General features: G+C 43.0%; 1 long non-coding RNA gene across 1 annotated transcript in view; it reads right to left on the bottom strand.

The window, feature by feature from the left end:
- The window catches only part of LOC143976120 (uncharacterized), a 43,696-nt gene extending 26,028 nt beyond the window's left edge, over positions 1 to 17,668 (bottom strand). The window contains exon 1 of the long non-coding RNA XR_013272521.1: positions 17,490 to 17,668. This is a non-coding gene — a long non-coding RNA (uncharacterized LOC143976120). The remainder of the gene's footprint in view (positions 1 to 17,489) is intronic.
- Positions 17,669 to 23,232: the final 5,564 nt, after the last annotated feature.

Genomic DNA, 23,232 nt, shown 5'->3' with positions numbered 1-23,232 from the left:
ACAAGCGTGGATTCATCGGGTGTCTGTCAACTTAGCTTCCAGGCTCTTACTGAGCAGCCAGCCTCCTGCATGGCCCTCTTCTGAAGAGTCCTCCCCTGGTTGTTTTCTCAGTTGCTGGGCCTCTCCAAAGACGAGACAGCACCGGACCACCTTGGAATCCTCCTTCCAGTTACTGCACCTCGAGCTAGCCAGCCCCGAGACTCAGAAACAAATGGATCTGCACCCCAGGCCATGAGAGCACCTGAGGGCTGGTCAGGACCAAGAAGACAGAGCAATCCTCTGGACCGGAAACCCCGTATCACATCACCTCAGACTCTTAAGTACCCCCTCCCAGAATGCACAGCAAGGTGACACACTCACTGGTTGATTCCAAGAGAGATTGGCACCCAATGTGTCCAACCGGACAACGTTCTTATGCTTGCCAGAGGTGACACCGACACCTATGGCCAAGCAGGACACAGGGCAGTCCAGCAGTCCAGCCAAACTGGTACTGAGACCACAATTTAGAACAATTAACCCCAAAACCCAACTGTGGTTTTAGGAACACTTAAATTTACAAAACAAATAGCGCGTGCTCATTGGAAGCCCGGTGCCATATATATATATATATATATATATATATATATATATATATATATATATATATATATATATATTTTTTTTTTTTTTGCCTTTAATATCACTTTAAGCCTACTTTGAGTGAAACACAATAGAGTGAAAGTCTGCAGGTGGGGAATCCTTGGGTGTCTGTGCTGGGTAAATAAAGTTTTATGAGTGGTGGCATCAGAGTGGGACCCTGTGTTTGGCTTGGGGGTAACCCTGAAGATGATGTTATTATTTAAAGAGTGACGATCCTGTGTGATATCCCTGATGAATTAGTTTTACATGGATTTATTTATACATGCTGATACATGAAATAACATGAAATAACACTGACAGTGATATAATATGATAGTATAAGTGATATATTACCACTATTCACAGAGTAGGCTTAAAAAAGTGCAGTATGCCTCTATGTAAATTAAAACATTTAAGAGATATGAGGTGGATAAGGTGTGGTATCAGAAAACAAATACCAGAAAAAGATATTTTTGGTCAAAAACTGCCTGGTGGTTTTTATTTACCTTTAGGCTACTTTCACATTTGGGCTGCCTGTGCGCTAGTGCTAAAGGTGTGGTCCTGGTGGGGGGCGCACACTCATCCCCCTCTCCTTTTCTGCTAACCTGCATAATTAGGGCCTTGTACCATACCAGAGCCACAGGCCATGCCCTATGCCAGGGGTGCCCAACCCTTTGAGGAGCGAGGGCCACTTTATCAACTTGGTAACCGGTTGCGGGCCACAATGAGCGTAAAGGGGGGGGTGGCAGGTCTGTGTCCACTCTGCATATGTAGAGCAGACACGGATGCAAAAGAAAACTTGAGAGCCACAATCTTAGAATGGCGCCATAATGGGTTCAATTAAATGCATTAACATGTTAAGTAACAAACATCGAATATGGTCTAATAGCTCAAATGTTCCTCCATCCATCCATCATCTCTATTTTATTTTCCTTATGTGCAACCCTGCTATAGACAAGTCAAAGTTTAAAGAAAGCTTTTTTTCTTTTACATAATAATAAAGGAGCGTAACACTGGTACAAACATCATTGTCACATCATTACAATGATGTTTGTACCAGTGTTATTACCTAACTTACCAGTCTTGTCATTTGATACTATAAATCTGTATGTCGATCACTGTTCATCAGTGCTATTTCTCATTCTAGATGTCTTGCCAAGTGTTAATGAGACATTGTTTGATACCATTGTTTGTATGTGAATCATTAAACAGTTTATTTACCCACCATTTATGTGTGGTCTTGCAAACCATTGGCTTCATTTAGTCCCAACCTTTTCCTTCTCTACTCGCTAGCGATTTGCTTGCGTATTTTTTTTAAAAACATACAAAATAGAAAAACTGCAAAATATGTAAATTCCAAAAATGACAGAGATGGAAAACAATTTAGGCACTAGCAAAGAAACTTCCATCAGAAAACCATATATAAACTCTGTAGTCTTCCTTTGTCCTGTAAGACTTGAAAATAGACAAGCAATTCAGCAACATTTAAGAAATAACTAGCTTTACAAAAAAGATTTCAGAAGCAAAATAATTCTGATTCTGTCCCAGAAACAGATGGTTAGGTACATCCACAACTCAACAAAATGTGTTTTTCCAGAACGAGCCCTTAGGAACATTTATCTCTTTAAGTGCACTTTTTCTGAAAACAGAAGATGTTTATTAATTTGGATACTACATGGATTTTCACTTAAATTAGACACTAACTTCCTTAAAATCATGTATCATTTTACCATGGTTAAGCAAGCAATTCAGAACTGTGAACACATTATTATACCACACTGTTTATCAGCACACCAGCACATCTTCACAATTTTCTCTTTTGTTCTAAGGCAGTGGTTGCAACTTGTGTGCTAAAGGGGCGCACATAATGTTCAATATTTGTAATGCTTGAGGATTGTCAGAAACCGCAAACCAAAAAAAAAACTGAAAATGAGGGTTAGAAAGTGTGGACATGCTTCCTTTTTGGCTGGGGACGTGCTGCAGAAAACAAAATGAAACTGGAAACATGTCCAATGAGGCTAGTAGAGATCAGTGCTATTACCCTAATCAATGTTGCCACTACAGACTGAGGTCTGAGGGTGGCAAGTTGGGCACTAGAGTTCTAATCTGCATAAAAAAATGCATGCACAGTGTTTTCCATGTAGTCCAATAGTCCTAATTCACAACAGTGCAGTGCGCACCAGTGCAGTCAACAAAAGTAGAACATGCTGCATTGTTTCTGTATGAAGCAAATATGGACAAGGCTTTTTTTCAGCTGGAAATTGGTGGAACTTAGTTCCACCACCTCTGGCTGAGGCCCTCTGCTCTCTGCCCACCACCATCACTTGTAAACACAGAAGTCCAGCGTCGGTGTTTACAAGTGACAGCTTGTCTCCCAAAGGCTCCCACAGATCTGATCTCCCGAGCAGCTCCCACTGAGTGCAGGATGGGGAAAAGGGAGATGCAGGTTTTCAGGGTGCAGTGCACCCCCCACTGGATGATCTTTCTGCAAGTAAGAAAGACAGGGCAAACTGCAGTGTGAGGGAAGGTACTAGAGCGGGCTGGGTGCTTTAGCTTAACACAGCAACAAAAGTAAGACATGTGGAAGATGATGGAGCTTTTAAGGAGGGGGGAGAATAAGGGGGTGGTGGGGGGGGATTGCATGCAGAGGTCAGAGCTGAAGAGGGGTGAAAGTGAGATGTGGATGGGGGATGGAGAGGTAAGCAGCAATGGAAGAAGGCTGAACTCTGCACTCTGTGTAGCTGCACTATGTAGGTAGTGTACCACCAAACTCTGTGAGTAGCACAACCCTGAACTCTGCACTCCGTGTAGCTCACCCCTGAACTCTTCACTCTGTGTAGCCCCCCCGAACTCTGCCCTTTGTACGTAATGTACTCCTGGTATTTAATGCCCTCTTAAGACCCTCCCATTGTGAAATTTGACCACTATTTGATGGAGGGTGTTTATGGGGGAGAGGGGTATTTGGGGGGTTGTGGTTGAGTTCCTGCGCCTATTTTCAGAGGAAAAAAAAGCCTGCATATGGAACATGTCAAAACACATCATAAATACATCAGAACACACCAGAACACATCAAAAATGCACCGGAAAGCACATGTATTGAAATCATATAACGAAAAAAGAGAGGAAAATGCACCGGGACGCATAAAAAATGTACATGCAGAAACCCATCCTGAAAACAGAAGTTGTGATGTGAACCAGCACTAAAAGGGCAAAAAACATTACACAATTTTTCGGATCAGAATGTTTTTGTAAAACTTGTTTTATTGCATAAGTACAATAAGAAAAAAAAACATACATGCACATAGCAGTTTTCCATACAACAAGCATGTGACAGGATTATTATTCCGAAAGAAAGCAGCTAAAGTACAAACAATCGGTCAGAATGTGGTAACAAACAAGCCGTGAGTGAATATATGTATGCAGCACATACGTCAAACGTCAAAAACACAGCCCAGAATATTACTTGCATTTTACATCTTACCCTTCCTAAAGCTTTCCCTGCCTCAACTACACACTAAACAGTCACCATTTTTGAAAGGGGGGGTGGGCTCTCAAACTGCAGCTGCTGTGTAAGGAGACAGTGACAGTGTGAGACAATTTACTGGAACCCACAACAAGAAAACAGTATGCACTTTTATGAGTCCAGCCACATTAAAAAGAAACAAGTAAAGATACATTTTACAATCCCACATACCCCATCCAAGTATCATAAAGCAGCCAGGATAATTACATTTAGTTCTTCATCAGAGGGGCCCACTCTAATACATTTACACGTTTTACATGTATATCTATTAAATTTTTCATCTTGGGCAAAAAAAAAACATTCCCATAGTGTAAAACCATTTTAAATCCACATTATTATTAAAATATTACTCACATAATATAAAACATAGATATTCTTCTGGATGCACTATATAATGACCTCACTTCTGGACAATGCTTTTTGTCATTCCCCTTGTCAACATACATTTTCTCCTGTGTATTTCTTACACTGAACTTCTGCTATGATCACTAACATCCAGTCAAAACCCAGAAAAGCCACCACATGACTAGAGCATCCCCAATAATGCTGAGGCGTGGAGTAGCCAATCCTGGAGAATTAAGGACGAGTGGATCTGAAGTACACAGAATGTCTCTCTCAGGCTCGTGCATGAGAAATGTAAATCAACTGTCACTCACAGCAAGGGGGAGAAACTGACACCTATTTCTCTGTCTGTCCATTTTTATCACTGAAAAAAGATAAGAGGACTGCTCAGAGCTGGATTAACTCTTCGTGGCAAGACCGGGCATAGATGAAATGAAATCCTATACTGTACAAGGTACAAGCCTTAATTAAAATAAAAAATGTGGGTTTACATGCACTTTAAGCTCATCTGATCCTCCCCATAAATTGTACCCAGTGAGTGTCTCTGCAGAAATCTTGGCAACACAAGGAAGTTGGGAAAATTTCAGTGCCACAGAAGTTAAAACTACTACGACAAGGTGGACTGAGGTCCAGTAACGCATTTCTGAGACATACCACCCAGTTATTATACCAACCTGGGGCTGCTGTGTGTGCTCTTATAGAAATTCCAAATCACGCATTACACAAATTGAGCTGTTAGCAATTGTGACAGAACGTGACCCTCTTTCTCTCCAGCCAAACTCATTAGCGACTTATTATTTTTAGATTCCCTTAAACCCCTGAAATAGGGCTATATCTTTCACAAAGTTTAAGGCCCCTCTCACACTGTCAGAACTGTTCAGGTCCGTCTGTCAGTTTTGTCGGCGGACCTGAATGGGCACTCCATGCTAATCTATGGAGCGACGGATGTCAGCAGTCCGCTGACATCCGACCCGGTCCGATCCGCTAAAATCAGACAGATGGCCCTACATTCGCATCCATCCCTGGCGGATCGGATTGGATGAGATTGATGAAAACTGACATGCTGTCCATTTTCGCCCAATCTCTCCATAGCTATCAGCAGCGCTCGACAGGCTCCTCCCCGCTCAGTGAGCAGAGAGGGACCTGTCATCTGCCGGCTCAGCGGAGATCAATGGAGAGATCTCCCGCTGAGCTGGCAGACAGAGGCGGACTCCGTGGCAGTGGATCCTCCTCGTGAGAATGAAGCCTAAAGCAGTACTCTGGGATTGGTAAAAAAATACCATGTAATTATACCCCCTACACAAAACACTAAACATTTATTAAATTTGTGAAACTCCTTAGCACTGCTCTTCAGTGATAAGGAGTTTCACGTATTGATTAACTGTTTCGTGTTTTGTGTAGGGGCGTGTAAATTACATGGGATTTTTTTCACAGAAAGTCAGCTCTGTAATTCAAAAAATGCAGCATCTATTTTGCCAAGGAGGAGCTGTTAGAAAAGTGATTACATCATATCCTCTCCTCTCTCTATACTATAATCAAACTACACTCCCCATCAGGCTTTGGGAATTGCAGTGAATGTGGGAGGGTACACTAGGCCTGTACATACTGAATGTGAACAACAACACTTCAACTTAAATCACACCTCCTCATTCTGCAGCCAGCCAGCCACAATACTGAGTAATGGCCCATACACACGATCCGAATATCGTACGAAAACTCTCACCGGATGAAGAATCATACGATTTTCGGATCGTGTGTACACTACTTTTAAGAGCTGTTCACGACAGTTCATCCAATATTATTCGATTGGACAAGCACAAAAATTTTCCTTGTAGGATACCAGATCATACAATTTTCGTTTAATCAGTATAGTTGTCGTCCGAAAATACAATACAAATACATTACAACACATGACATCACTTCCGATTTTTTTTTTTCTGACGTACGAGAATTTTCCTGACTTTATTTACCTATTCAATTTCTACTTAGGACTATTAAGCAAAACATTTGGATCATGTGTACGGGCCTTTACACACAGCAGGATACGTAAGTTACAGTCTTATAAATGCAAAGCGTGTTTGTGCTCTCCCCTCCAGCCACAACAGAAGATAAACATATTGCCCTTACTTGCTTTATGTAATCATTGCCGAATTGTAGTCATAATTATATATTTTACCAGCTGTAAATCAGTAATAGAAATATTACAGGACATGCTGCTTTACATTAGCATGTAGCACAAGTAAATGTTAGCAGGAGAAATAAACAAAAAAGTGCAGAGCTAACTTACTAATCAATAACACAATAATGGTGGAACACTCTAATGTATGGAAATCTCAATGAACTTCAATATTACCACAATATCGCTCTCTGTGATATGTAATGTCACATATAATACACATCAAACTAAAAATAAGACATAAAAAATGTAACTTTTCAGGGATGGTGAAAACCCCTACTACAGATATTTGGCAGTGGACGGTGTTAGTAGGGCAGTGGACAGTGTCCACTGCTAATCAGTGCAGCCTCATCAATGCCCATCACTGCAGCCTTATCTGTGTAGCCTCATCATTGTCCATTAGTGCAGCTTATCAGTGCTCATAAGTGCAGTCTTATCATTGCCACCTCTGCGCATTTTATTAGTGTCCATCAGTGCAGCATATATATGCGTGCAGCCTCATCAGTGGGGCTTATTAGTGCCCATAAGTGCAGCCTCTTAATGCCCATAAGTGCAGCCTCATTATGCCCATCAGTGCCCATAAGTGCAGCCTCACAATGCCCATAACGGCAGCATCACCATGCCCATCAGTGCCCATAAGTGCAGCATCACCATGCCCATAATGGCAGCATCACCATGCCCATCATTGCCCAGAAGTGCAATCTCATCATGCCCATCAGTGTCCATAAGTGCTGCCTCATCGTGCCCACAAGTGCCCATAAGTTCAGCCTCATCATGCCCATAATTGCAGCCTATCTGTGCCCATGAGTGCCCATAAGTGCAGCCTATCTATACCCATCAGTGACCATAAGTGCAGCCTCATCATGCCCATCAGTGTCCATAAGTGCAGCCTCATCATGCCCATAAGTGTAGACTCACCATGCCCATAAGTGCAGCCTATCTGTGCCCATTAGTGCCCATAAGTGCAGCCTATCTGTGCCCATAAGTGCAGCCTCGTCATGCCCATCAGTACTCAAAAGTGTAACCTCATCATGTCCATCAGTGCCCATAAGTGCAGCCTATCTTTGCCAATCAGTGCCCATAAGTGTAGCCTCATCATGCCCATCAGTGCCTATAAGTGCAGCCTCATCATGCCCATCAATGCCCATAAGTGCAGTCTCATCATGCCCATCAGTGCTCATAAGTGCAGCCTCATCATGCCCATCAATGCACATAAGTGCAGCCTCGTCCTGCTCATCAGTTCCCATAAGTGAAGCCTCATAATGCCTATAAGTGCAGCCTATTAGTGCCCATAAGTGCAGCCTCTTAATGCCCATAAGTGCAGCCTCATTATGCCCATCAGTGCCCATAAGTGCAGCCTCACAATGCCCATAACGGCAGCATCACCATGCCCATCAGTGCCCATAAGTGCAGCATCACCATGCCCATAATGGCAGCATCACCATGCCCATCATTGCCCAGAAGTGCAATCTCATCATGCCCATCAGTGTCCATAAGTGCTGCCTCATCGTGCCCACAAGTGCCCATAAGTTCAGCCTCATCATGCCCATAATTGCAGCCTATCTGTGCCCATGAGTGCCCATAAGTGCAGCCTATCTATACCCATCAGTGACCATAAGTGCAGCCTCATCATGCCCATCAGTGTCCATAAGTGCAGCCTCATCATGCCCATAAGTGTAGACTCACCATGCCCATAAGTGCAGCCTATCTGTGCCCATTAGTGCCCATAAGTGCAGCCTATCTGTGCCCATAAGTGCAGCCTCGTCATGCCCATCAGTACTCAAAAGTGTAACCTCATCATGTCCATCAGTGCCCATAAGTGCAGCCTATCTTTGCCAATCAGTGCCCATAAGTGTAGCCTCATCATGCCCATCAGTGCCTATAAGTGCAGCCTCATCATGCCCATCAATGCCCATAAGTGCAGTCTCATCATGCCCATCAGTGCTCATAAGTGCAGCCTCATCATGCCCATCAATGCACATAAGTGCAGCCTCGTCCTGCTCATCAGTTCCCATAAGTGAAGCCTCATAATGCCTATAAGTGCAGCCTCATTGTGCTCATAAGTGCAGCCTCATCATGCCTGTAAGTGCAGCCTATCTGGGCACATCAGTGCAGCAGGGATTGTTAGAAGAACCGGCCGGATGAAACAGAGCGAGGATCTCCCGCTGTGACAGAACCTGCAGGTGAAACGCCAGTCCCTGTAAAGTCCCACGTCTTGGACAGGCATTGGACCAATGTGCAGTCTATCACAGGAGCTGGTCCAGGAAGCAGTACATACCGAGCACTATTTGATGGGAAGCACTTCTCAACAGAACACCGCTGCCCACTGCCCACCTATCAGCCACCTGTCACTGCTGTACATGGATCATTAGGAGAGCCAACTAGATGATACAGAGCAGGGATCTCCTGCTGTGACAGATCTTGTAAGTGAAACTCGGGTGTTCTGTCGGCGGGAAGTGCCCCCCGTCGAATAGTGCCCAGTATGCACTGCGCATGCGCCATACGGAACAGCACAACAGCTAATTTGCCAATCACCTGGGCTGACGTAACCAGGGCGCATTCGCACATCTTAGGAGGTGTCTCTCATTGGGAGATACCATTTCACAGGCACTTTAAACCTATACAAACAAGGGGGGAGACCGTAGTTTTCAAATTATGCATTGCTGCTGGAGGGCGGCTGTGTTGATGAGCTATTTTTTTCTGTGTAGCAACCCACCCTTTCATACAGGCAAAACCGGCTATTCAACACAGCAAACCTGCCTGCAAAACAGACAAAACCCGACCATCAGCACACTGTAAAGCCACCCGCAACAGCGAGGCACAATGTGAGAACTACGGTCTCCCCAAATTGTTTGTATAGGTTTAAATTGTGGCCGTGAAATGGTATCTCCCATCGAGAGATGCCTCTTACAATGTGTGCTTGCGCCCTGGTCATGTCACTCCAGCTGATCGGCAGATCACCTGAAGTGCGGCTCCGTCCTACGCATGAGCTGGCACTATTCAATGGGGGGCACTTCTTGACAGAACACCGGCGGCAGGGGGTGTTGGGAGCAGTAATATGATTTAGGGAGGGGGAGTGCTGGCAGGGAGGAGAAGGAGTACACCCTCTCTATTGGCGATACACCCGGGGGTCTGTGAGACCCCTCTGCCCACTACAGCAAGCATGGACAGAAGTACAAGTCCCTGCTTGCTGGATAGGACTACAAATGGAACGTGACAAGACCAGTGGCTGGGGGTATAGGAGGACAAACAGGAAACCCCTGGGGATTATCAGTTTTACTTCAAAATGATCAGGCTATTACAGAGGAACTACTGCGCTCAGAAGAAGAAGGATTACATAGTCGGTGAAGGTAGGAGATCAACAACATGGAAAACATGTTTGCCCGCAGCTCTCCTTTAAACTCTAACTTTCAAACTCACTCAGTAAATTTGTAAAAACAAACAACAAAGAAACCAAACACATGTTCACTGTCAAAAGAGATTGAATCACTCATCACAACTTACTGATCAAGTCCCGAAGAGACTTAGGGGTTGATTTACTAAAACTGGAAAGTACAAAACCTGGTATAGCTGTGCATGTTAGCCAGTCAAGTTTTGACTTTAGCTTATTCTGTTAAACTTTGACAAAAAAACTGGAAGCTGATTGGATTCTATGCAGAGCTGCACCAGATTTTGCACTCTCCAGTTTTAGTAAATCAACCTCCTAGTGTCTCACCGTTATCTGTCCTATTCTCCAAGTCTGACTGATTAAGATATACCAAGTGCCCACATCCTCCACCAATACTGTTACAGTGAAACAAGAAGGGTGTTTATTTACACACACAAGTGTATTGACATTCTCTAAAATTTTCTGAATGCCCGCTAGATGTTCTGTGGCAGAGGTATGTATACAGTGTAGAAAGCACATACATGATTGGTCAACAGTATTTTTTAGACATTAGAACACTTTGATTGCATAACAGATCAGCAAATATAGAATGCCATGGATAAGCAAGGAAGGTATACAATAACTTTTGAAATATGCTGCCAGATGGACATCATGACCATAAAACATTCACATATTCCTGCTACCCCAAAAGGTATTGGAGAGTTCAAGACAGAAAAGTGAGTTATTGATTAACCCAGACTTATTTTATAAACATTTATTTGATTTCCAGGTTCAATTCTTTGTCACAGCAGCTCTGAGAGTCCCACTTGATAAGGCAGAGGTAGATGGGCAGGTGATCTGCAGCCTGGAGAGAGTCCCTCTACTGTCAAAACTATTGTACAGGCAGGCACTTAATAGCATGCAGTTTCTCCAGATGACTCAGCGATTATTGGGGTCCCCTCCCAGATTGCTATCACATTACTCCAGTTGCAGTGGTGAGGCCCTTCATCCTTAAGCCTTGGATCTTTTCAGTTCTTTGCCTGTGTTACCAAAGTTACCCTAGTCTTCAAAGTAAAAGACACTGTTTATAGGAATAATTACAGGTAGCTGTTTTAAAGTGGTTGTAAACCCTTACAAACCACTTTGACCTACAGGTAAGCCTAGATTAAGGCTTACCTGTAGGTCCAAGAAATATCTCCTGAACCTACACGGTTTAGGAGATATTTGCCGAAAGACAGGCACCGCTGTCTACGGCACATGCGCCGCTGTCAACAGTGATATGCCGCGGCGGAGCAGCGATACCCACCGAGAAGATGGATGCTCCGGACTACAGGGGACAGCGGTGACTTCGCTGACTCCTGTGTCAGGTAAGTGACACATAATGGACTACTATGCGATGCATAGTAATCCATTATGCTTTACCTTTGCAGGGAATCAAAGAGGAAGTAAACGAATCTCTTCCATCACAGAGTGATTCCGATAAGCCCCCCGCCCGCAGACCCCGACAACCAACGGCCAGGGTTGTTGGGAAGAGGCCCTTGTCCTCATCAACATGTGAGGACAAGGGCCATGTGAGGAACATGTGAGGAATCCTCCCCCCTTCTTTTTCCCTGAGGAAACCCTGACTATCAGCACCAGCCTTACCTGTACATCAGGAAGTGAGTGGATTACAACTTTCGTAAAACCTTCATCAGCGCACCAAAGCTTGCTGTGTGATTCCTACGGGCCTGACTGCCCTGTGTGGGATCATAGTTCCGGTGAGTGGGGAGCTAAGGGGGTGAGCACGGAAGTCACCTGAATTTTATGTTTCCGAGCACCAGTCACTTTCACCTACTGCACTTTCCTGAAGAATTTGTGGACAATTAATAATTGTTAATAATTTTTTCATTTTTTGGACTGCACTGTATAGGGTATTGCCAATCTGGCTTTACACTAACTATTTTTGGGGTTTATAGGAATGTTTTATGATTTTTTTGTGAACTGCTTATCATATACAAAAAATCTTTTCCTTTTTATTATTTTTTATTAATTATTTATAATTTTTTCACACATTTTTTACATTTTTTCATTATTATACATTTAGCTATCAACTAATTTAATTTGAGGGCACAATGCACTGTGTTTTACTGTATGTTTATTGCAAATTTAGTTTCAACTAATTCTACTGTGGTAACCTTTTAACATACTTACCAATATAGTGGTTCACTATCATATATTATTTATCACTTTTGCACGTTATGCATATTACTGTACGTTATGCACCATAGTAGTAATTCCTGATGTTCATGCATGTGTCAAGATTTGTGTACGCATAGCTACTATTTGTGGTACCCTAAAGGTTGACTACAGGTACGGGTGCACATTATTGGTGGTAGTGGTATTTTTTATAGTAGTAGAGGTCAGCTCAAGGGTTTGGTTTGTACACCCCCCTTTTTCCTCCTTTGTAACTTATATATACACTCCTTCGGGTAGGATTCGATACCTACCTGACAACCACTGTGGTTTTGTGGAGGCCAGTGGTGTGCGTGTACTCTTATTATATGTACACACTCCATTGGAGCCAATTAACAGTGGCGCCCCACCCCGTATAAAAATAAAAACATTTTTGATACTGGTCGCATCCCCTTGGGGCTGCGATTTTTAGGGGTGGCGACACTGGTTGGGTGTCCTTCCATCTACGCCTGAATCTCATTATAGCCTCCGCAGCGCGGCCTGGGATCTGTAAGATCTGAGTATTTTTTCACGATACCAAAGCTATTGGCTACTAGCCTGAACATAGTCCCGCCATAACGAACGCATGTCATCACGTTCCGAAAGATTTTCCAACAACTTTGTCTGACCGTGTGTATCCAACACCAGTTTAGGACAAAATCCGTTGGAAAAAATCAGATGGATTTTGTTGTCGGAATGTCCAACCGTGTGTACAAGGGCTTACTGTGAAGAAACTTGGAGATTAAATCTTTTTTCCTCTAGACACAAAGAGTGCCCCCTTTCCTCTGTGATGACTTTAAAGTGAATAACTCAACACCAAGTTCACTATATGGACCCCTTATGTATTTGTACATGTTGATCATATCCCCCCTTTAATCTCCTTTTCCCAAGAGAGAATAAATTCAGTTCCTCTAATCTTTCCTCATAGCTAAACTCCCCCATGCCTCTTATCAGTTTGGTTGCACTTCTCTGCACTTTCTCCTGTTCCCCAATATCCTTTTTTTAGACCTTGTGCCCAAAACTGCACTGCATATTCCAGATGAGGTCTTACTAATGATTTGATAGAAAGGACTTTGCTCGCTTTGGAAACCGCAGCTTAGCATTGCATGCTATTATTGAGCTTATGATCTACCAAAACCCCCAGGTTCTTCTCCGCCATTGATTCCCCCAATTGTACTCCACCTAGTATGTATGATCCCTGCATATCCTTAGCCCCCAAGTGCATAACTTTACATTTATCAACATTAAACCTCATTTGCCACTTAGTTTCCCAATTAGACAGTGCATCGAGGTTGGCTTGTAAATTGGAGACATCCTGTAAGGACGTTATTCCACTGCATAGTTTAGTGTCCCTGCATTGAGCCCTGCATTATGAGCACAATGCACACCTGAATCCTGCATTCTGAGCAGAACGCACACCTGAACCCTGCATTCTGAGCACAACACACACCTGAACCCTGCATTCTGAAAACAATGCACATTTTAACCCTGCATTCTGATCACAACGCACAGTTGAACCCTGCATTCTGAGCACAATGCACACCCGAACCCTGCATTCTGAGCACAACGCACACCTGAACCCTGCATTCTGAGTATGACGCACACCTGAACCCTACATTCTGAGCATAATGCACACCTGAGCTCTGCATTCTGAGCACAATGCATTCCTTAACCCAGCATTATGAGCACAACGCATTTCTGATCCCAGATTTCTGAGCGTAACGCACTCCTGAACCCTGCAGTCTGAGCACAACACATTCTTGATCCCTGCATTCTGAGCACAACTCATTCCTCAACCCTGCATTCTGAGCACAACACATTCCTCAATCCTACATTCTGAGCACAACGCATTCCTCAACCTTACATTCTGAGTACAATGCACACTTGAACCTTGCATTCTGAGCACAACCCACTCCTGATCCTTGCATTTTTAGCACAACGCATTCCTTATCCCTGCATTCTGAGTGTAACGCACTCCTGATCCCTGCATTCTGAGTGAGTCTGGCAGAATGTTATGTTATTGGTCCCTTAGTGCTCATTCAGAGGGATGATCAGTTCCATCCTCTGTACAGAGCCATTGGTAGGTTTAATTCTGTGTCGGCGCTTTGAAATAAATAAGTTGGTTTTGTGTCGCTGTTTGGGCTCAAAAAGGTTCGCCATCATTGCTATATCATTTTTAACCCATTCCCATCCAGGCCAATTCTGACATTTCTCTCCTACATGTAAAATTCATAATTTTTTTTGCTAGAAAATTACATAGAACCCCCCAAACAGGGGCGCTTAAAAAAAAATTGTTAATTTAACTTTTTTTTTTTTAGCTTGACACTTTAAAAATAAAATAATAATCATTTGATCACTTTTATTCTTATTACATGGCATGATCTGTCCTCTTTACAGTGAGATATGGAGATGGGGTCAATAAGACCCTACATCTCACCACTAGGCTTAATAAAACAATCTCGGCTTCCCAGCTGAGGCAGCACCATTCATTTGAATGCAGAGGCCAGGCGTGACGTCATAACATCGCGACTGGCCTCCGAACGATCATAAAGACTCCGGCGAGCACCGTAAATCTCTATGATCACCATCCAGGGCCAGCGGATACTGTCTCACTCAACTCACCAATGGAAGCGGCGAGTCGGTAGAAGCACCAGAGGACAGCAGGAGGGGGCACCTCTCGCCGCCCGTAAGAACAATCAAGCAGTGGAACAGCCGCTATGATTATTCTTATGGTGTAGGGAATCACTGGCTGAAAAAGCTGATATCTGAATGATGCCTGTAGCTGCAGGCATCATTTAGATATATCCCCCGCAAAGTCAAGGACGTCATATGACGTACCTTGGGTGGGAAGTAGATAAACATATTAAAAAGTAAGGGTCCCAAATCTGAACCTTGGGGTACACCACTGATAACCTTAGACCATTCAGAGTAAGAATCATTAACCACAACTCTCTGAATTATGTCTTTTAACCAGTTTTCTATCCGTTTCCAAATTGATCTATCCAAGCCTGTAGACTTTACCTTACACATGAGCCATGTGTGGGGAATTGTGTCAAACGCTTTTACAAAATTCCAGTATACCACGTCCACTGGCACCCCTCTGCCCAAGGTTTTATTTACCTCCTCATAAGAAATCAGATTTGTTTGACAACTTCTGTCTTTCATAGATCCATGCTGTCTGTTGCTTAACCACTTCAATACAGGGCACTTAAACACCTTCCTGCCCAGACCGATTTTGAGCTTTCAGCGCTGTCGCACTTTGAATGACAATTGCGCGGTCATGCTACACTGTACCCAAATGAAATGTTTATAATTTTTTTCCCACAAATAGAGCTTTCTTTTGGTGGTATTTGATCACCTCTACGGTTTTTATTTTTTGCGCTACAAATAAAAAAATACCGAAAATCTTGAAAAAAAAATGTTTTTTTTGTTTCAGTTTCAAAACTTTGTAAATAAGTACGTTTTCTCCTTCACTGATGGGCACTGATGGAGCTACACTGATGGGCACTGATAAGGCGGCACTGATGGGCACCAATGATGTGGCACCGATGAAGTGGCACTGATGAGGTGGCATTGATGGACACTGATATGTGGCACTGATAGGCGGCACTGATAGGCGGCACTGATGGGTGACACGGATGGGCGACACGGGTGGACACTGATAGGTGGCACGGATTGGCATGAATGGGCGGCACGGATTGGCATGGATGGGCGGCACAGATGGGCATGGATAGGCAGCACAGATGGGCATGGATAGGTGGCACAGATGGGCATGGGTGGGCACTGATAGGCGGCACAGGTGGGCACTCATAGGCGGCACAGGTGAGCACTCATAGGCGGCACAGGTGGGCACTGATAGGCGGCACAGGTGGGCACTCATAGGTGGCATTGGTGTTATACTGTACTAATGGATGCCAATCAGTGCCAAACAATAATGCATGCCAATCAGTGATGCCCATTGCGGGCACTGATTGGCATCCATTATGGGCACTGATTGGCATCCATTGTGCTGACTGGCATCCCTGGTGGTCTAGGGAGGATTACCTTTTCCCTGGTGGTCTGGTGGCGTCCCTGGTGGTCCAGTGTGGGCATCCTCGGGGGGGGGCTGTGCTGATAATCAATCAGCACAGACCCCCCCTGTCAGAGGAGCAGCCGATCGGCTCTCCTCTACTCGCGTCTGACAGACGCGAGTGAGGAAAAGCCGATCACCGGCTCATCCCATTTATACTGTGATCAGCCGTGATTGGACACGGCTGATCACGTGGTAAAGAGTCTCCGTCAGAGACTCTTTACCGAGATCGTAGTTGCCGGGTGTCAGACTGCCCCCCCGCAACAACGATCGCCGCGATGCGCGCCCCCGGGGGCGCGCAGCGGCTCATAATCCTGATCACGTCATATGACGTCCGATCAGGATTATGAAACCACTTTGCCACCGTCAATTCCCTATAGGGCGGGCGGCAAGTGGTTAAAATATTTTTTTCCCAGCAAGAACTCGTCTATGTGGTCTTTTATTAAACTCTCCAGTATCTTCTCGACTTTAAAAGGGCTATAGTTACGTGGCAAAGACTTTGATCCCTTTTCAAATATGGGCACCACATTGGCCATGTGCCAATCCAGTGTTACCATTCCAGTCATTAACAAGTCCCTGAATATTATAAACAATGGCCTTGAAATGATAGAGCTCAATTATTTTGGTGACAAGTAACTCTTAAGGTCTGAGTAACTCAGGACTTGAAATTTTTAACCCTGTATATACATTGTAGAATTTTTCGAGAGAGAGAGGTTTTCCATTTGAAGAAAATGGGGGAGGGGAAGTTGACACACCCAGAGTCGTCCTTACAAACATGCCAGAAAATGGCAAAGTCAGCTTTTACTTTTCAAATATTTGTAACTTAATAAAAATGCTTTGTAACCTTGCTCCTTTTTGTTGCCATTTCCAGTGACAGCCTTGACACTGAGTATTCATTACCTTCAATTCATTTGGAAATATTTATAGTCAGGTTAGTCTAGACAAGTGTCAAATGCATCCGTGATAAATTATAAATGATCGGATAAAACCTTGAAGAGAGAGTAAATTAAATTGCATGTTATGTTTCTTCCTGGGACTTTCGCTCTAGGCAGCTAGTAGACATCAAGAAATAATATGTTGTTTTCCAGTCACTAGACACAACGCTTGCCCACATGCACACAGAATTCTGCAGCTATTCATGGCAGAAACTGGCATCTGGGTTCAGAAAATTCCTGCATCTTACCTGTTATCGTTTGCAGACTTTTTCCATAAAATGCAATAGTCCTTGAGCTCTGCATAAAAGTTCATTCACATCTCTAGACGGACACCTACTGTTCAGGGACTTTCACTTGTGCAATGTTTTTTAAATCACCAGCCTTCTTGTTTAATCCCTTCTCAGTCATTCTTGCTCTGCTATTGAGATTTCAGTCAGCAGTTATTGAGTGCCTTTGTGAAATCATTGGGTACAAATTGACAGCTTTCATAAAATACCTATTTATCTTTCTCCTGGACTGATTAACTAACCTGTAGCAAGAAGCGATCTTGTATTTCATTTAATGATTGCAGCACACAGTGAAGTGAACTGTAGTTTATACTGTAAATTAACCCATACTTATTAGATTTTTTGGCAGTTCATAAATAACTAATTTATTAAATGTGTCAAGAGAAGACATGGTATGCTGTGAGATAGTGGGAGAAAAGCTAGGAAGTAGGCAAAGAAGGACTTACTTAATGGGTAAGTCCCAATTTAAAGTAAATCTACACTATTCCCCATACCCAAAAGTACCATGTTTTTGTATAGGGCTCCCAAGGTAGATCAAGCTTCCAGGAGGTGCTGAATAAAGGTAGGAAAGCATACCTCATGTCAAATCAGATGTTAGTGCTGACATGTCAACATAGTAGATCTTAAAGTAGGGCAGAGAGCTTTTACAGCTGATCTCACTGAACGATGACACAATGCCTTCTGTAAGAAGGCAATGCTGTACCACACATTAATATCTAAAAATAATAAAAACACAACCATGCCCCGTTAAAGTCCATGTATCCTTCTGTTCTGAAAATATCATTGCAGGTGCACTGCATTCACAGTCATTATTTTGTCACAGTCATTATTTTTGCTCGCCTCTTCTCATTATTTTGTCACCGGTTAAAGTATTCTCTGTATACAGTGTCTTGAGAAAAGTATTCATACCCTTTGAAATTTTCCACATTTTGTCATGTTACAACCATAAGCATAAATGTATTTTATTGGGACTGTATGTGATAGATCAACACAAAGTGGCACATAATTGTGAAGTAAAAGGAAAATGATAAATGGTTTTCACGTTTTTTTACAAATACATTTTGGCTGTACTTCTCCTAATGATCACAAGAATGCAGTTCGTTCTGCACTTCTGTGACCCCCTAAAGCCTGCTGTCGGCTGACATCACTGAGCCAGTCCGGATTCTGAAAAGATCCCTACCATTGTATGGCCACAATAGGACTAGGACACTGTAATATAAAATCGTTGCTTTGAGCGCCCTGCAGTGCATTCTGGGAGGTGGTCTCTGCAGAGCGAACACACTGGGGGGCCAAGTCTGGTGTGTGGTGTGGAGAACTACAACTCCTGCCATACAATGGAGTGGCAGCTTTGTGTGTGAGTGAGGTCAGAGGAGGCTGTCAGCAATGATTTTTGGGGGGGCGAACATGGGATGCTGTTAGTGTCTGACAGGAGTGTCATGTGTAGTACTTTGAGGCTCAAAGATCAGCATGCGCCAGCCCTGGCAGGTCCTCTATTACAGATGGGGGTGAAGATGACATGGGGTGGGGTGGTAGTAAGCTGGCAGAGGGGTGCAAGGAGGGGTTGAAGATGACAGTTGGTGGGATGGTAGTAAGCTTGCAGAGGGGTGCAAGGGGGATGAAGATGACGGGAGTGGGGTGGTAGTAAGCTGGGAGAGGGGTACATGGGGATGAAGATGACAGGGGGTAGGGTGGTAGGAAGCTGTCAGAGGGGTGCAGGGGGGGTGAAGATGACAGGGGGTGGGGTTGTAGGAAGCTGGCAGAGGGGTGTAGGGGGATGAAGATGACACAGATTGGGGTAAGGAAGCTGGCAGTGGGGTACAGGGGGATGATAAGTATGATGACAGGAGGTAGGGTGATGGGATGGCAGGGACAGGGAATGAGAAGGAGGATAATGATGATGGCAGGGGTCAGTAGGTGGTATCCTATTCTGGATGGCATGCACATCATCAGTGCTCTGTGTGTGAGTGAGGTCACGGGAGGCTGTCAGTGGTGATTTTCAGGGGGGGCAACATGGGATGCTGTTAGTGTCTGGCAGGACTGTCATGTGTAGTACCTTTAGACTCCATGTTCGGCAGGAGCCAGCTTTGGCAGATGCTCTATTACAGATTACATCAGGGTCAGGAAGCTGCTTAGCCACTGCGGGCATTATCCGAATTTAGCTCTGTCTGCACATGGTAGGAGTTCCTCAGAGCACGTCATGAGGGGAGGAGCCAGAGGCAGAGGAATACATGGAGCCACTCAGTGATCCTGGGCTCTCAGGCAATGCTCAAGTGGCCAGAGAAAACTATTTGTGCGCGCCGCTGGATTTTGCCCCCACATTAAAGGCTCTGAGAGCACCGACCAGGGGACATTCACTCCCACACACGGTAGGCAAATTAGGTGGCTGCAAGGCCCCTGGGAGTGCGAGGCCTTAGGTGGCCGCCTAATTTACCTAATTGGGGAGCCACCTCTGCTCTGACGGGATAAAGCAGCAATTTAAAAAAAAAAAATTATTAGTGCTGAACATGCAGATAGTATAAAGGAAACTAACAAACTGAAAAGTGGCTATAGCAACCAGACCCTTAAGCATCACAGCTATTCACTGGAGTGCTGCCTTATAAGAGGTATAGTGTACCCCATTCATCTAATCAAGAGCCCAGGGATGGAATAATTTTCTCAAAATGTAGGAAGCCATAAAACCAGTGACAGACAATAGATAACCATGTCTCACCTCACTACCTCTACTACCTATGTATATTGAAGCATCTAGAAAACCCATTCACATTCTTCAACATATAATGATACCAAGAAGTGGCAGAAAGGAACACTTGCAATCTTTGATTTTCTAATACTCACCACACATACAGCAATTTACAGGAAATGTCAATCAGTTTTGATTCTCAAAAGCAACCAAACAGATAATCATGTAATCAAAAACCTGCTCTCCTACTAAAAGAATTTGTTCCACCTAACTATTTATTTCCCAGCTGCTGGATAGTATTATCCCCCAGATAATTAGCATGTATTAATATAACCAAACAGATAAGGAAGACCTCCATCAACAATCTTGATAAAACTGTCAGTGATAGGCTGCATTGGTTGTTTTTTTATAATCAGATGTTGCATCAAAGTGATTTAAGTTGCCTTAAAATGACATACTACAGCTGTACTGTTAAAACCCAATTCCAGTTTTGGCAATTACAGTAAAAAGCAGATGCCATCCCTATAAGCTAGGTGTTGTTGTTTTAAAGTCCAGTATGCTCTGTAACATGATTTCTATGAATGTGCCATGTATTTTTTTTTATACGTTTTAGTTTTGGATTAAGTAGTAAGGGATTGAAGCATCTGTGTATTTTCTTTTTTGGTTGGAGAGTTGCCATCAGAACATTTGTCACCATTGATTTCCCGTCACTTCCTGTTCTGGTGATAAAAAGATGTTAGAGTTTCCATCACTTTCTGTTTCAGTAACAAGGGTCACAAGGACAAACAGGGTAAAACTATCTATTAGGCACAAACACAATAATACAAATAACAAATGTAGACAAACAAAAAAAGTAGCACTCTAATGCTCCTATCAATGATATTGGCCAACATGATGTAATAAACTGGTGCAGATCATATAAGGCTACATGTACTAGCCTACCCTGAGCACAGCCATGGGAAAATGCAAACTCTGATTTTGCAAATTGCATTTTCTTGCAGCAGCTTCTAAACTCTGCTAAAAGCCTATGTGTACATGGACACATATGCTTTAATAGTGTTGAGATTAAGAGCTTTGCCAAAAAAACACCAAAAGCTCCTAAACTCAAGTAGTTGCTAGTGTACATGAAACCTAATGCCACGTACACACAACCAGACTTTCCAGCAAAAAAGGTCCGATGGTCTTCCCAACAGTCTTCCCGACGGAGTTCTGACCAAACGGACTTGCCCACACACGAACGGACCAAAGTCCGTTCATTTTGAACGTGATGACATACGATGGGACTAGAAAAGGAAGTTCAATAGCCAGTAGCCAATAGCTGCCCTTGCGTCGTATTTAGTCCGTCGAACCAGCATACAGACGAACGGTTTTCCTGATAGAAATTGATTCCGTTAGACAGATTTGAAACATGTTCTATTTCTAGGTCCGTCTGAATTTTTGAAGAAAAAATATCCGGAATGATTCCATCTGACCTTTTCTGATGGAAAGTCCGGTCGTGTATATGCGGCATTAGACAGCTTGTCAGGCTACAATATGCTACAGAAAAATGGCAACCGAACAGATCGCACAAATATTAAACCCATTAGGAGGCCAAATGCATCTGAGGGACCTCGTCTGTGGGTGGAGAACAGAGCTGAGGCCATCTAGCATTACCTGGTTTCGTTTTGGCTACAGAGTCTGTGTCCTGTGTATAAACACTCTCCATTTTTCTGTAACAAACTTAACACGGCTTTTAATTCTTCTCTGTCTAAAACTAAAAAATTCAAAAGTTTAGCTATAGATATACTTTAATGTTTGCTTTTAAGTATGTATATAATTAATTTAAATTTTATTAAACTTAAATTTGCAAATGTTAAAAAAAAATAACTGACCACAAAAACCTCCAAAGTAAAAATGTGAGCATGAATATATGGCCACTGCCCTCTGAAAATGCCAGTTACCTAGATGACTCTGGGCAAAATATTTTCGGAGTCACTGACCTAAAATCACTATGCAGATCAGCGAAATCAATGTGAAGTCACAGCTGCTAACTTTGTAATACTTTTTCTAGGTAAGTGATTTAGAAAGTACAGAAGACAATGGTATAAAATAAGAGACATGGAATTTTTCTTTTCAGAAAGGAAAGCCAGCTATGGACAGTTTATTCACTTTCCCAGCACAGATTCTCTTTAAATTTAACATTAACAAATAAAATATTTAAAAATTGGAGAAATTCACCACACAAAATAAATGGGATATGGGACACACTAATAATGTTGTTTCCATGTATAATTGCCCTGCCATCATTAATGTTAATTCAAATTGTGGTTTGTAGATGAAGAAGAGTTAAAAAAGAGGCCTTTATGAAATATTCATTGTGGTTATTTTACTCAGAGTTAGATTTTCAAGGCAGCCATGCAGTATGGATTTTTCTAGGCCATAAAGCTTAGAATGAAAGCTGGCTGACACAATTTCCATGTTTCTACAAGGGAAACTAGAGGGACAGTTATGGAAATGTTGCATAGGTAATTGCACAAAAACACTCTTTAGCTTTATTTCAGTAAGAATCTGTGATTTCCTTTCTAAATTAGAAGACAAACGCGTGTTATTGACACATTTTATAGTCCATGATAAATTTCTGCTATACTTTTGTAGCAATTTTAAATCTGCTGAAAATATTTAGAGACAATAAAATTATAGCTATATGCTTAAAGATGAGTTGATAGTCATTAAACCAATTTCCCTTTTTCTCATATACTTGGATACATAAGATGGCAGAGGGTTCTGTTGGATTCTGTGCTGTCTTTCTTTCAGCCCAGCCACAGACTGTAATGTTTTAGTTGCAAATACCAACATTCTGTGAGTTAGTATTCACATAGTAATCTAATATTTGTATGCCCCTGCTACGGTAGAAAAAAATAATAAAGTGCCACAAACTAGTGTGTGGGCTGCTGCTTGTAAAAAAGGTGTTTGGTCTCTTTAACCACTTCAATACCGGGCACTTAAACACCTTCCTGCCCAGACCAATTTTAAGCTTTCAGCGCT

The sequence above is a fragment of the Lithobates pipiens genome, unplaced genomic scaffold, assembly GCF_037356315.1.
Source record: "Lithobates pipiens isolate NorthernLeopardFrog02 unplaced genomic scaffold, aLitPip1_a1.2 Scaffold_13, whole genome shotgun sequence".
NCBI classification, from domain to species: domain Eukaryota; kingdom Metazoa; phylum Chordata; class Amphibia; order Anura; family Ranidae; genus Lithobates; species Lithobates pipiens.
Note: the sequence above shows the minus strand (reverse complement) of the source record. Positions and strands in the feature narration are given on the sequence as shown.